A 13,059-nucleotide genomic window follows, 5' to 3' on the forward strand; every position below is an offset into this window, starting at 1 on the left:
CCATCCTCATTCCTCCTTCCCTCTGCAGTTCAGGACAAGCCAGGCCTCCCTCCCACCTCACCTGTTCCCCCTGTCCCCCCAGGACCATTAACTTCCTCTGAGGTTCAGCTTGGAGCGGGGTGGGGGGAAGGAGCTCCTTTGCTAGGAAGTCTTTCCTGGTTTACCAGATACTTCCTCTTAATTATTTTGCTCTTCCTCAATGGAATAAATGCTTTCTTTTCCCCACTCCCAACTCTGCCCCATGGCTATACCATAGCCAGACCACAAGTTCTTTAAGAGCAGGGGCATTTCTGGTTGCTTAAGAAATGTTTGCTGAATGTGGAACAATAAAGTACTATTTAAATGTAATTTATTACTCATCTAAGTTGCTGTTCATGACCCAATTTGGGGCTTTCTTGGCAGACACTGAGCGGTCTGCCATTTTTTTCTCCAGCTCTTCTGACAGATGAGGAAACTTCAGCAGACAGGATGACGGGACTGGGCCAAGGCCACACAGCTAGGAAGTGTCTGAGGCAGGATTTGAACTCCAAGCCTGGTGCCCTGTGCACTCTCTAGCTGCTCTAGGCCAAAAATGGCAAAATGAGGGTCTCCCTAAGAAAGGGGGAGAAGAGAGGCAGGACTCAGCCTGCACTTCTGGGGTCCCTCCCTCCCATCTCTGCCATGCTTCCCATCAGCGGGTATTCTTGAACGACCCCAGCACCAAAGGAGGTTAAAAACTCCATCTTAGGTTTTCCCAAAGTCTAGAATGAGTTGGAGAGCACATGCACATGTGTGTGTGCATTGGGGGAAGGAAGGTTGGGCCGGGACATGATCCAGGAAACTAAAGCTTGGGGAGTGGGGCAGCAGGGGCGTCAGCTAGAGCATTGGGCCGAGAGCCAGGGAGGCTCGTCCTCTTAAATTCACACCTGGTCTCAGACACTTCCCCGCTGTGTGATCCTGGGCGAGGCGCTTCACCCCATCTGCCTCAGTTTCCTCATCTGTAAAATGAGCTAGAGGAGGAAATGGCAGACACTCCTGAATCTCTGGCCAAGAAAATTCTAAATGAGTCACGGAGTCAGATATAACTGAAACATTGAACAACAACAACAAAATCCAAGTTTCTTTTACTTGACCTCCCTAAATCTAAATGTTGTGGCTTAAGTACCACATCCACACACATCAATCAGCCTTCTCTACCTCTCTCTCCTGCTTTCTCTTTCAATAAAGTTAAATTAAAAGTTAAAAAATACACATGTTGATGTTCTTAAACTTTACATGTGTTGTTGGAAAACTACATCCAGAATATATGAGCTTATTTTGAATATCCTATTCCTTTTGGAAATTGGCAAAAAAAGCCATCATTAGTCCACTGAATCAGACATAACTTCAGTTCCCAATCAAGTCTCTCATGATCTTTGTTAAATTCAACAATTCAGTGTGAATCTGTGAACTCTTGCTCAGTATCTTGCTAAGCAAAAGGCCTGTGCTAAGTGCTGGGGATACCAGGAGACTGGCTTAGATTCTCAGAAGGGCACAGCTGGGGTGGGCCGTTCTCGCCTCCCTCCCGCAGCACTTCTTCCACATGTCCCGAATAGACTGACACCTGCTGCCCCCAGCCAGCCACCCCAACTGCACCTCTCTAGAGCCGAAGCCTCTGCTTCTTCCTGCAGGCTTCTCAGACGGGCACTGGACACAAGGGCAAGTTCCTGCCGGGGTGGCAGCAAGCCGGGCAGTCAGACTGGAACAAAGACGATGCGGAAGAGAGCGACGGGAAATAAATCTGGGAAAGTGGGGATGGTGTTACAGGCCGGGCTCAGAGCGAAGGGGAGGCTCTGAAGAACTCCGAGTGGGAACCAACTTGTGTCTTCAGAAGATTATTCTGAAAGCCAAGTCGGAGTGGAAGGGAGGAGATTAAATCAGGGAGACCAATTAGAGGAGAAGGCCTGGATCAGAGTAGTGGCTCTGTGAGTGGACAGCAGGAAACCAGGCAAAAACTGCTGTCGGGTGCACTTGGCAAACACTGGGAAATATGGGGGAAGGGAAAGATGGAGAGAGGACAAGAGGAGTTATCCACATAGAGCAGCCCCAAAGCAGGAATTCTAGTTTTTCCAAGTGGCCAGTTAAGAGACTGTGGCTGTCCCAAGCCTTCTGCCCCCATCCGACCACCTGGAGGGACTCTGTTCAGTACAGAGCACAGCTTAGGAAAAACCAGGACACAGTGGAAAGAGTCTGAGAGAAGGCCTGGGAGGCCACAGCTGTCTAAGCACACAAGAGATGAGGGATGGATGGAAGACCAGAAGCCGGCCCAAGGGGCCAGACTTCCTATAAGTATCCCTAAAGGAGACTGGCCTTGTTCTATCCCCACCCCCACCCCCAAGCCAGGCCTAGCAGCAGTGGGTGACCCTGGCAAGGAGGACTGTGCAGACCCAAGAGGAACGGCCTTCCTTAGGAGCAGACAGAAATCAGCCATCAGCTGCTCCCCGTCAGGCCCAAGGACATGCACGGCCGGGGGCAGCTGTGGGGACACCTTTCTCAGCTCAACTCTATGGTAACAAGGATTCGTGTGTTTTCCAAAGGAAGAAATATGGAGAAGAGTTGAGATGAAAGGGAAAGATAGTGAGTTCCATTATGTACATAGCAAAACTTTCATCTTTTAATAGTTATAACATTAATCTTATTTTTAAAAACCCTAACAATCCACTATTTCACAGGTGTAATATACACTGAGAAAAATGTTTTATAAACTTTAAAGTGCTATATAAATGTCAAGTGGAGGCATTAAGTATATTAAGTAAGAATACACTTTTTAATCAACAATAACTGGATCAGACTAAATTATTTAAACCAAACTAATTTAAAATTATCCAACCCTACCTACTGCAAACTTCATAAGCGAGAGTTTAATAGGAAATAGAATAACAGGAAATAAGTTCCCTTATAAAGGACACAATTACATTCATAGATTGTCCCCAAACTTTCGAAGCTAAAGATTGCAATGTCTTCTCCCAGCAAAAAGTAGTAAAGCTCACTGGACATTTAGGTCTGATCTGCTTTTCTCTAGCTCAAGTAATGATGAGTTTGACATAACTAAAATGCAGGCAGCTTCAAGGAGAAGCAAAGGGTCTGAAGCAGATCATAAAAACCCTGACAGAAACTAAAACTACTGATCCCGAGGCATCCAGCATGGAGAAGAATAGCCAGAAAGCGGAACTCCACCCGATTATCCGAAAGTTTTCACTGCCTTTGCTTTGCTTGGGAAGCTTCAGACTCCAAAGACATCCTGGACCATGTGGCTCTGCACGCCCACCACTCTGTGTCGCCGTGATTTGCTGAGGCTCAGCTTCCTCCTGTCTACATGAAGGTACCGGTCCAGAAGGTAACTCTCAGGTCCTATTCTGGATGATCTCTAACCACTGCCCTAAAAACGGGCATCCTCAGCTCCAACCAGCCGGGCCTCTTCCCTGTGCTCTGAGTCTCAGTATCCCCCCCTTCCCTGTGCCTCGCCTCAAGGCCCGGGCAGGAGCCCATGTTCAGCAGGAAGCCCCTGGGTCCCCTCCCAAATCGGGGCTAGTGCCCTCTCTTCCCAACTGCCTTCTCTTTACGTTCTCTGTATAATTTGTTCACTTGCTAGCCATGGTGCCTGTAGATCGGAAGTCTGGACCACTGTAAGCTCCCAGCAAGGGGACATCGCTACGTTCTTTCTGGGCCTTCAGCACTGGTACCTAACAGGACCCTTCATACCCTGGTGGTGGCTGCTTTTCAGTCCCTTCCAACACTTCTGGACCCCGGTGGGGCTTTCTCAGCAAAGACGCGAGCTGCCGGGTCTTTCTCCGGCTTGTTTGGCAGAGGAGGAACGGCGGTGCACAGTAACTTACCCAGGGTCTGAGGCCAGCCTGGGCCTCGGCCCCTGTGCTCCCTGCACTATGGCACTATGGGGGGGCACTACAGCACCCTGAGTCCTCCCTGCCAGCTCCCCAACCAGACTGGGGAGAACTGTCTGGCTCACCCGGGTGACCCAGGGGGCACGGGCAAACGCCCTACTATTCACACAACATTTACTATTGGCAAGGCACGGTACTGGAGACGACAAGAAAGGCCAGAGGAGCTGGGCTTGGCTGCTCTCGGCTAAGTTTGGGGCCAACCAAACTGACAGCTATCCTCCCTGACAGGTTTGCTCTCGTGGAGATCAGGGTGGGGTCAGACCTGGAGAAGCCCCTCTACTTCCAGCCTGAGAGGACCAACAAGCTCTAACAAATAAGCAAAAATAAGAGTTGTAGATGAATAAATGAAAAAAATAGCCCCAAGAAGGGACCAGCAAAGGTCTCTTGCAAAAGTAGAAATAATTACTTCCCCATAACCAAAAAATAAAATTTTAAAAATTTAATTAAAAAATACAATTGGCAAGATAGACAAACCCCATGACAACACTAAACTACCAGATCTGAGATCTACAGTTCTAGCACCATCTAAGTACTAGAGTTCATTTCAATTAATACAAAGGCAAACACAGGAGGCAGTATTAGGCCTCCAGGAGCTCACATCCTACTAGGAGGACATAATAGGTACCTAAATACAAGGAAAACTGAGGTAGAGAAGGGCAGTAATAACTGGCAGGGTGAGAGTGGAGATGGGAGAAGGCTTCCCAAGAGAGATGGCACCTGCCCCTGTGCCTTTGGGAAGCCAAGGATTCCAAGAACCAAGGGGAAGCAGGAGGCAAGAACCGGAGTGTCCCAGGGTACAGAATAGTCTGTCAGGAGCTTCGGTGGGACCCCACAGCTCCTAAGGGCTGTGGAAGGAGGGCTGGAGAGTGAGGGAATTCCCACTTTATCCTACCAGCAGCTGGGAGCCAAAGAAGGCTTGTGCACCAGGAAATCAAACCCTGAAACCGTGGGGAGGCAACAAACCAAACCCCCCAAACCCAGAGGCCCCGGGTCTCCACTCCCAAGAGCGCTCTGATTTACGGGGCAGACCTGTGCTTGGAGGGCCGCCGATGTCAGCACTGAGATAGGTGAGGAGACTTCTGGCCTCATCACGAGCAGGGGGACAGGGACCCTCCTTCTCAGGCTTTCCCGGCTGTAAACACTTCTAAGTCATCACCATCATCACTTCAGCTTCCTAATTACAGATCAGAATTCGTGAACCCCCCCTCCATCCCCTGACGATCCAGCTCCTGTTTTAACAACGCTGGTAACCCCAGGACCCAAACTCTTGCCATCAATAACAAAAAAACAAGCGAGGTGCCGGCGAGGCACGACAAAGGGATTCGGGCTTCTCTGGGTGCTCGGGGATTTCAGCAGGGGCCTCCTATTAACACTAATGGGAGATCTGGGTGTGAAACAGAAGCAAGGGAGGAGATTCAATGCCCAGCACAGCATTTACAGGAGCTTACTTGGGAGTTGGGCTCCCAGCAATGGGATAATAGCCCCAAATTCTGGTGTCTCTAAGGCACATGGATAATTCAAACAGTCACTAAGGAAGGTCACCGGTAAACACCAAATTAAGAAATAGACAAGAAAAAGCTTTGTCCTCCCAAACTTAAAACATTTTAAATACCAAGGGACTCCTTTTTAAAACAAGCTGAAGAAACTAGTGAAACAAAGACACTAAGAAATCCCCTCAAATACAAAAAATTCAGGAGGATTCCAACCAAAACAAAACAAAGCCGCACACTCCCAGAGCTCGGTTAGCCCAGCTAGAGCCAAAAGTCTGTCCAAAAGCACAAGTGACAAAGATAACTCCTCCCCCAACGGCACCAGAAGCCACTACAATCCTTGCTTTTCAAACCCATGGGCTGCATGGCCGGCCCAGAACTCTCCGAGCACTTCCAGACAAGCCGTCCCGAGCTGCCAAGGAAGGACCCCAACTCCAGCAAGAAAAACGGTCGCACCGTTGGGGTGCTTGCCTTATTTCTCAACACAGAACTGTTGCATTCACCAGGCTGGAAAATGAGCAGGTGCCTTTCAGGCTACAGAAAAATTAGTGAGTCTCGTACACACACAAACACCAACACAGAGAGGGTGATGTTCTTTCACCTGAGGGGACCTTCAGAAATACAAGGCTTTGCTGCAGGCCTACAAAAACTCAGAACAGGCCTGGCATTTTTCTCATGCCGAAGAGATACAGGGCAAAAAAGCCAAGATTTTATCCCAAATCTACATTTCAAAGGCTAAAAAAATTAACAGCATTTATTCGGATCAAGTAGCCCTGGTGACTGTTTAATCCATTTCTAAAAGAAAAAAAAAGGAAAAATCTGACTCCAACCCAACAGAAAATTAGAATCGTCTCTGCTAACTGCACTTTCAGCTATAGAGCACAAACAAAATAATCGAGTAAAGCCTCCAAACTCAAAAGAATGTTTCTGTACTTTTTCACATTAAAAAAAAAAAAAAAAAACACCTCAGTATTTGATTCGACACACTGACTTTTTTTGTTGCTGTCATTGCTTTCATTACCATTTTTTAAATTTGGATATTGAAATGTTACTGGCAAATTCAAGCAGGATATAGGAGAATTTGACTTTTTAAGGCAAAAGAAAACAAAAGAGAGCAACAAGAGTCTGAAACCCAAAGTCTTAATCACACTGATAAATGATACTAAAACTTGAAAGTGAAAGTAATACAAATTCCCCCAAAAGACTTGTTTGTTAGATGTTAAAGTTAGCCTCTAAAACCAAAAAATATATTCTCTTAACAGAAGGCTGAAATCAGGGCTCCTATTAACCTTGTTTTAAAAAAAAATCCCCTGAGCATAGATTTTTTTTTTTTTTTTTTTGCTAAGTCTTGTCATCAGAGCAGCAGGGGGTCCCATTAGGCACCCTATTTTACTTCTACCTAATAAATAATGTTAGCTGTGCATTATTTCCATGGAAACCAAGCACAGCAAAGCCCAGTTAAATGAATACCGGTTAAAGGAGTAAGTTTTCTTTTATAAGACTTTTCCTGCTCTGAACAAACACTCCTGGGGAATACTACAAAGTCTTCCTAAGTGAGCTTGTACAACCATCTCTGGTGCAGAGCAAGCTTAATAAAAGTCCAGCTAAATAAGTATCCCCTCTCCACCTTACACTAAATACTCCAAGCAACATCATAACATTATGGGCACATTTTCGACACACTGCCCTGGGGCCTCGCTGCACACCTCCCATTGACTGCTTCTCCAGGCGCTGGGCTGGAATAATTACCCCTAAGGGTTTAATTTAAACTAATAAAAGCAAAGAAATTCCGAGGTGAGGCTGTCTCACCGATCTAGTAGTGGCTGGATAATGAACAGGCCCCACATGTGCATCGGTTCGACTTCCGACAGAGGAGCAAGAGCACCACCCTCGCTTCCTAGTCACTGGAACTATTAACTCCAAGAACCGGAGGTCAATAAAGTGCCTCTTGTTTCGGCAAGCCAATGAGAGCTTCCACCCAAATGAGTTCCACCCCGTTAGATTCTAGCATCCTAATAACTGCCCACAGAAAATGAAAATGAAGGGATGCCGATGGAAGCGGGGCTTAAGATGGAATCACAAAACAACCGGAGAGCTGACCAACTACTCGTGTGAAACTTGAGTAACCCTGCCCGCCCGACACCAGCTGCTGTGATGACTATGGTCACTGCTTGTCCTTACTTCTCCAAGAGGGCCGGGGCATCAGGGACCCGGTGCCAGGACACCAAAGCGAAATGGACTGAAGTGAGGAGGGCTGGACAAGGTCACCTGCCTCACATTTCCCTCCAGAGCCACCCGGGGCCCAAGCCTCATACAGCTCAGGAGGATGGGAGATGGCTCTGGCTGCAGTGGGAGGCCTCGGCCTTTTTAAGCCAAGGTCTTTAACGGGTCTCAGTTTGACTGAGGTCACAGCCATTCAGTGATTAAGGCGAGGTAAGAAAGTGACCTCTACTAGTAGCCCATATTGAAAATGCTAGCAATAGCAATGTCCACAATACGAAATATAATTAATGCAATGGTGACTGACATCTTCTTAGTAATTTCAAGTAGGCAAAAGCCTGACTGGCCAAAACCACATTTTCTCCAGCATTAAGCAACCCTCAGTAACTGAGTGGGGTGGGTCTCCATCTCTATACACTTTACCTTAGAATAGTAAATAAACATGATGACCAGAAACCATTTTTACCTTAAAATTTGATCATTTCCCACATATCCATGAAACACATCCATATACACTTTTGCACTCCGTGTTTTTGAGAACAGCAAAATTACCAATTCAATACACATTCAGATCAAGAAAACAAACTGAAGGCTTTCAAATAAATATTTATTCTTAATATGTCCTACATAATCCAAATAATGTATTAAATGCCCACCTTTTCAATTTAAACCCAGTATTGCCACTACGAAAACTACCTCTGCTAATGTTCAAACCTCCCATTTCCTTAGCACAACAGCATAAGAGAAAATTTCTAAAATCTTACAAAACTTGGGGAAAGAATGGCTGTGAAGTATTTTGCTGACATAAAATGCTAATGCCATGTAAATTATCCATACATACAGCATCAGAGACAGATTTGTAGTACTCAACAACATATACTCAAGGCTTTCCACCCTTAGTTACTAAGGGGGGGAATTATTACTAAGGTTCTTTACTCCAGGAGAATTAAAATACTTTCAATATTAGCATCATAAGACCTTCAAATTACTTTTGCCACCTGGCTCACAGCTGCAACAAGACAAATTAAGACAATTTTCTTCCATGCTTGGACTGGATGGGCACAATTAACACCTCCTGTCCTCCAAAAGTTGACAGAAACCTGACCCCTAACTGCCAGCAGGTAACAGCTCTGAGGGGGGCAGGAGCCCACTCTTCTCGGCTTCACCCAGATTCTAGGTCCAAAGTGGCTTTATAACACAAAGGCTCCCACAAGTACACCCCAAAGGTGATGCTAAGTCATCACTGAACTTCTGCTCAGATTCTGTCAACCTTGGGGTCAACCTTCTGGAATGGGTCCTGAGGGATAACCAGTGCGCAGCATCTCCGCAGAGGCTGACTTCTGACCTTGGGACTAGAATAAACGACTGTGGAATTGAATGGTTTCCAATTTCTGGAAGTGAGAGGATCTCGGAGCATGTCCTTTCTCTGGATCTCATTTACAAAATGAAAAGACTGGACTAGATAATCATTGGGGTCCCTTTGAACTTCAAAAAATTTGCTAAGTCTAAGATCTTAATTTCTCTGCACTCACAAGGCTTTTTAAAATTAAACATTTTCTTAAATAAGTACAAAGAGTTCAAATGAAAGTCATTCTGTCAATGGAATGAACCCTCTCTCGAGTGGGGAGGGAAGTTCCCCATCTGGAGAACCTCTGGAACCCTCCTGTAGAAAGCGTGTAGCCATCAGGTGGAAATTTTGTAGAGAAGCTTCCTGCTTCAGGAGTGTCCTGGAAAGCATCACCTCTGAAATGCTCTAATTTTGTAACTCGCAATTGCTACCTACAGTGTTCGGGTGAATACAGTGCGCTTGTGAGCCCAAGGAAGTCCTTCTAAAAATCACCCGAGGTAGACTCAGCAGTCAGAGCGTCATCCCAGGGCCTGCCGCCCAGTGAATTTCACTCTGCAAGCCTTCACACGGCATCGCTGACTTTTCTGGAAAAGGGGGGTCCTAGACTTACAGCTTGTTGATTCCTCAGCGTCCACCTAGTCCTATCCCCTCACTGGCCTAAGCAGGTGAGGAGCGGGTCTCCAAAAGCTTGTCATCAACCAGGAGGAGGACAGCAGAGAGAGCAAAGCCACTGGGTAAAAGAATCAGGATCCACAAGTCTCTCCTCAGGCTGAGGCAAACTCATCTTCCACCCAGTTGTCAAAGGGACCTTCTCCAGCACTCGTCTCCCTCTGTCCCCCATCCCATAAACCTAGAAAACTCCTGGCTGGCCCTGACGTCCCTCCCTGACCTGTGCAGTCTTCCTTCATCTCCCTCCTTCCGACAACCAGGGTCCCCTCCAGGGATGGGGGTCTCCCCGCTGCTCCGGTGCCCCCAGGCACCCCCATCTCTCCCTCCTCCTAGCCTCTGGCTTTCCTTCCCAGCTCAGCTCAAACTCTTCTTTCTGCAGGACGTCCTTCCTGGATCTCCTTCAACTGAAGCCTTTCCTCTGAAGTTATCTCCCCCCATCCTGTCCACGTTGGGACACGGCTGTTTCTGCATGTGATCTTCTCCATCAGACAGTCAGCTGCTTGAGATCAGGGACTGTCTTTTGCTTTTTCTTTTCATCCCCAGTGATTAGCACAGTGCCTGGCACATTATAAGTGATTAATAAAAGCTTGATGACTGAATAAATGATGATGAGATTTACCAGAAAGGAATGTGAAATCTTACACTTAGATTAAAAAAACACTCTGAAAAGTACAGAATGAGGCAGGACAGCTGGACAACAGAGCGCCTGAAAAGGGATGGGGGGTGTGGGCGCTTCGGACTGAGCCATTGGGGGAACAGCCGACAGCAGAGCCCAGGAGAGAGGGTCGGGCCAAGAAGGGCAGAGCCAGGCCCCTGGGCCTGGTCGGACCAGAGAGCAGCGTTAGGCTCACTGACAACGGGCTCTGAATGGACATGGTACAGGGTTCGAGAAACTGCTGGGAAGACAGGCTGAAGGAGCAGCAGCCACAAGAGCCAGGGGAAGGCTTCCTGGGGACGGGACAATGGCCTTCCCGAGCCCTTAACTCTGGCTAGACTCGGCAGCACCAGCTAAGAGTCGCACTCATACAAATTCTGGCTTAATGTAATAGAAAAGTACCCGCAGGGCAGAGAGGTGGTGCAACAGATTGAGCCCCAGCCCTGAAGTCAGGAGGGCCTGGGTTCAAATCTGGCCTCAGACACTTAACTTTCCTGGCTGTGTGACCCTGGGCAAGTCACTTAGCCCCAATTGCTCAGGAAAAAAAAAAGCACCCACAGCAGAGTGGGCTGAGGCAAGAGCGAGCCGGCGGGCATTCTTGCTTCAGTTACATGCTGGGCACTCTATGATGACGGGAGGAGAGGGGACCAGAAAGAACAGAGAGCCCCGGGGAGATGGAGCTGTATCTGGTAGTCATATGGAAGAGAGAATCTTGGGGAAGGGCCTTGAAATGACAGAACCATGAGGGAAAGGTAATTAACCACCCCACCTTAGACATTCAAACTCAAATATAAGCCCCCCCCACAACTCTGCACCCCAGAGTCAGCAAAGGCAACACATGATCGTTTAGTATAGAAAAAAGGAACAATCCTAGGAAAAGACAATGAGAAATTTCTCAGAGGCAAAATGCCCGAATTCAAAAGACATATAAGTAACTTGTGCCAAGCAGAATACCCACCATCACTGAATTCTAGACAGGCCTGAGAAAGATGGTCAACTCCAAGACCCTCATTTGAAAAGAGAAGCGACTGCGGCCTGGAGGGGGGCACGCCATGGCACTCAGGGTCAGGAAGAAGCTCACAGCACTTTGCCCAAGGTCCCCCCCAGACTCACTGCTTCCGTGAGACAGCAGCGCGCCTCCAAACAGGAAGACCCGGATTCAAGGACCACTCCGGATGTATCCCAGCTAGGTGCTCTCCCCCAGGACTCCCTAGGCCTGGGAAAGCCCAGGCCCCTTCCCTTCCCCTCTTCCACACTGGGGTCACGGGAGCAAGCATCTGTGTGCCCTTGCATACCCTCCCCAAGGTTTCCCACTTTTCCCATTAGTTATCACACGAGGTGGCTGTACATGTGCGGGTTCTCTCAGGCAGCAGCCAAGCAAATGTGACCCGCTGTAGCCCATCAGTGGTGGGGTGCCGGGCCGGTCCTGCCGCTGACCCTATGCCGAGCGGCCCTCCGTAAGCTGGGGCCTCCGAGTTGTCGGCAGCAAAATAACACAGAGTATCCAAGGGCTTGTAATGGCTGTAAAGTGCCCTGAAATATTCAAAAGGCGCTGTTAAACTTATGACAGAGTCCTGTTTGGGTGGTTCTCCTTCCAGCATCATTTACGGGCAAGAACTTACACTTTCCTCAGTCATATTCTTTTTCTCCAAAAAGCAAGGGGAGGGGGGGAGTTGGAAATGGGTAGCTGGTAGACAGTGTCCTCTCCACATAAATTTTTCTAAATTTAGTCATTCCTCATAGGAGAAATGGGGAGCCACAGATAAGGAGAATGGAATTTGATAAATGATCCTTAAATTCCCTTTAACATGAATTACAAAGCTTGAAAATAAAATTGCTTTTTCATATTTAACTAAAAAAAATCTCCAAATTTTATGAATTCTAAAATGTAGAACATGTGTTTAGGCAAATTTAGGGAAAAGCTCGGAGAGTAATAACAGGCATGCACAACAGAGTTTTCTATAGGCACACAGGATCTGTCCCTAATGATCCTATCACTGCACTGTTCAGGAAGCAGAGCCTGTAAATCTGGTTAAGAGCCCCCAGTCAGCTTCTCTCCACACTAAGACACACACTCTATTTCTGCACTTCTAGAAGAGGGCAAATCCGAGGTGCTCAGCTACAATCTTTTGAAATGTCCCTCCCTTCTCCAGCCTTTCCTTTCTTTCTTTCTTTCTTTTTTTTTTCCTCTAGCGATATCCAAGCATATTACGTTGGTGCTAGTAATCTTTAGACACACCCTCCAAAAAAAAAAAAAAAGACAAGAGGGAGGGAAAAAGAAATGAAACAGTGCTGGCTACCTAAAAATTGTAAATGTCTAATAATGATTAACTTATACATAACACAAGAAATGCGAAACACTACCCTCACCCGATCGGTAACGTGCTCCTATTTACACTCCAGAGCACTAGGTTTCTACTGAAGCTCCCTTTTTGAGGCTACACCACATATTATCACACACATGCCTTGAAAGGTACAGTAAAGGTCAGAGACTCTTGGATTCTGCCTTTCTGGATGTGCAGATTTAAAACATGAATCCTTAATGCTACACTACAAGCTGATGCTTCCCACATCAACATGTACCCCTGTGGCAATGTATCGAAGTACATATACACAAAACGCGAAGTATTCAATTTATACTAATTTCCTTTAAATATATGTACATGTAACACATGCAGAAAATGAATAGCGAGTGGAACATTGCTGGGCTGGGGGTTCTGTGAACTTGATGCAAGGAGAATGGGAGCTACTGCAGTT

General features: G+C 47.1%; 1 protein-coding gene across 11 annotated transcripts in view; it reads right to left on the bottom strand.

Moving 5' to 3' along the window:
* Positions 1-13,059, bottom strand: part of PHF21A (PHD finger protein 21A) — a 192,471-nt gene that overhangs the window by 163,741 nt on the left and 15,671 nt on the right. The gene's annotated exons all lie outside the window — the stretch shown is intronic.

This window comes from Sarcophilus harrisii, chromosome 6 (genome assembly GCF_902635505.1).
Source record: "Sarcophilus harrisii chromosome 6, mSarHar1.11, whole genome shotgun sequence".
Lineage (NCBI taxonomy): Eukaryota > Metazoa > Chordata > Mammalia > Dasyuromorphia > Dasyuridae > Sarcophilus > Sarcophilus harrisii.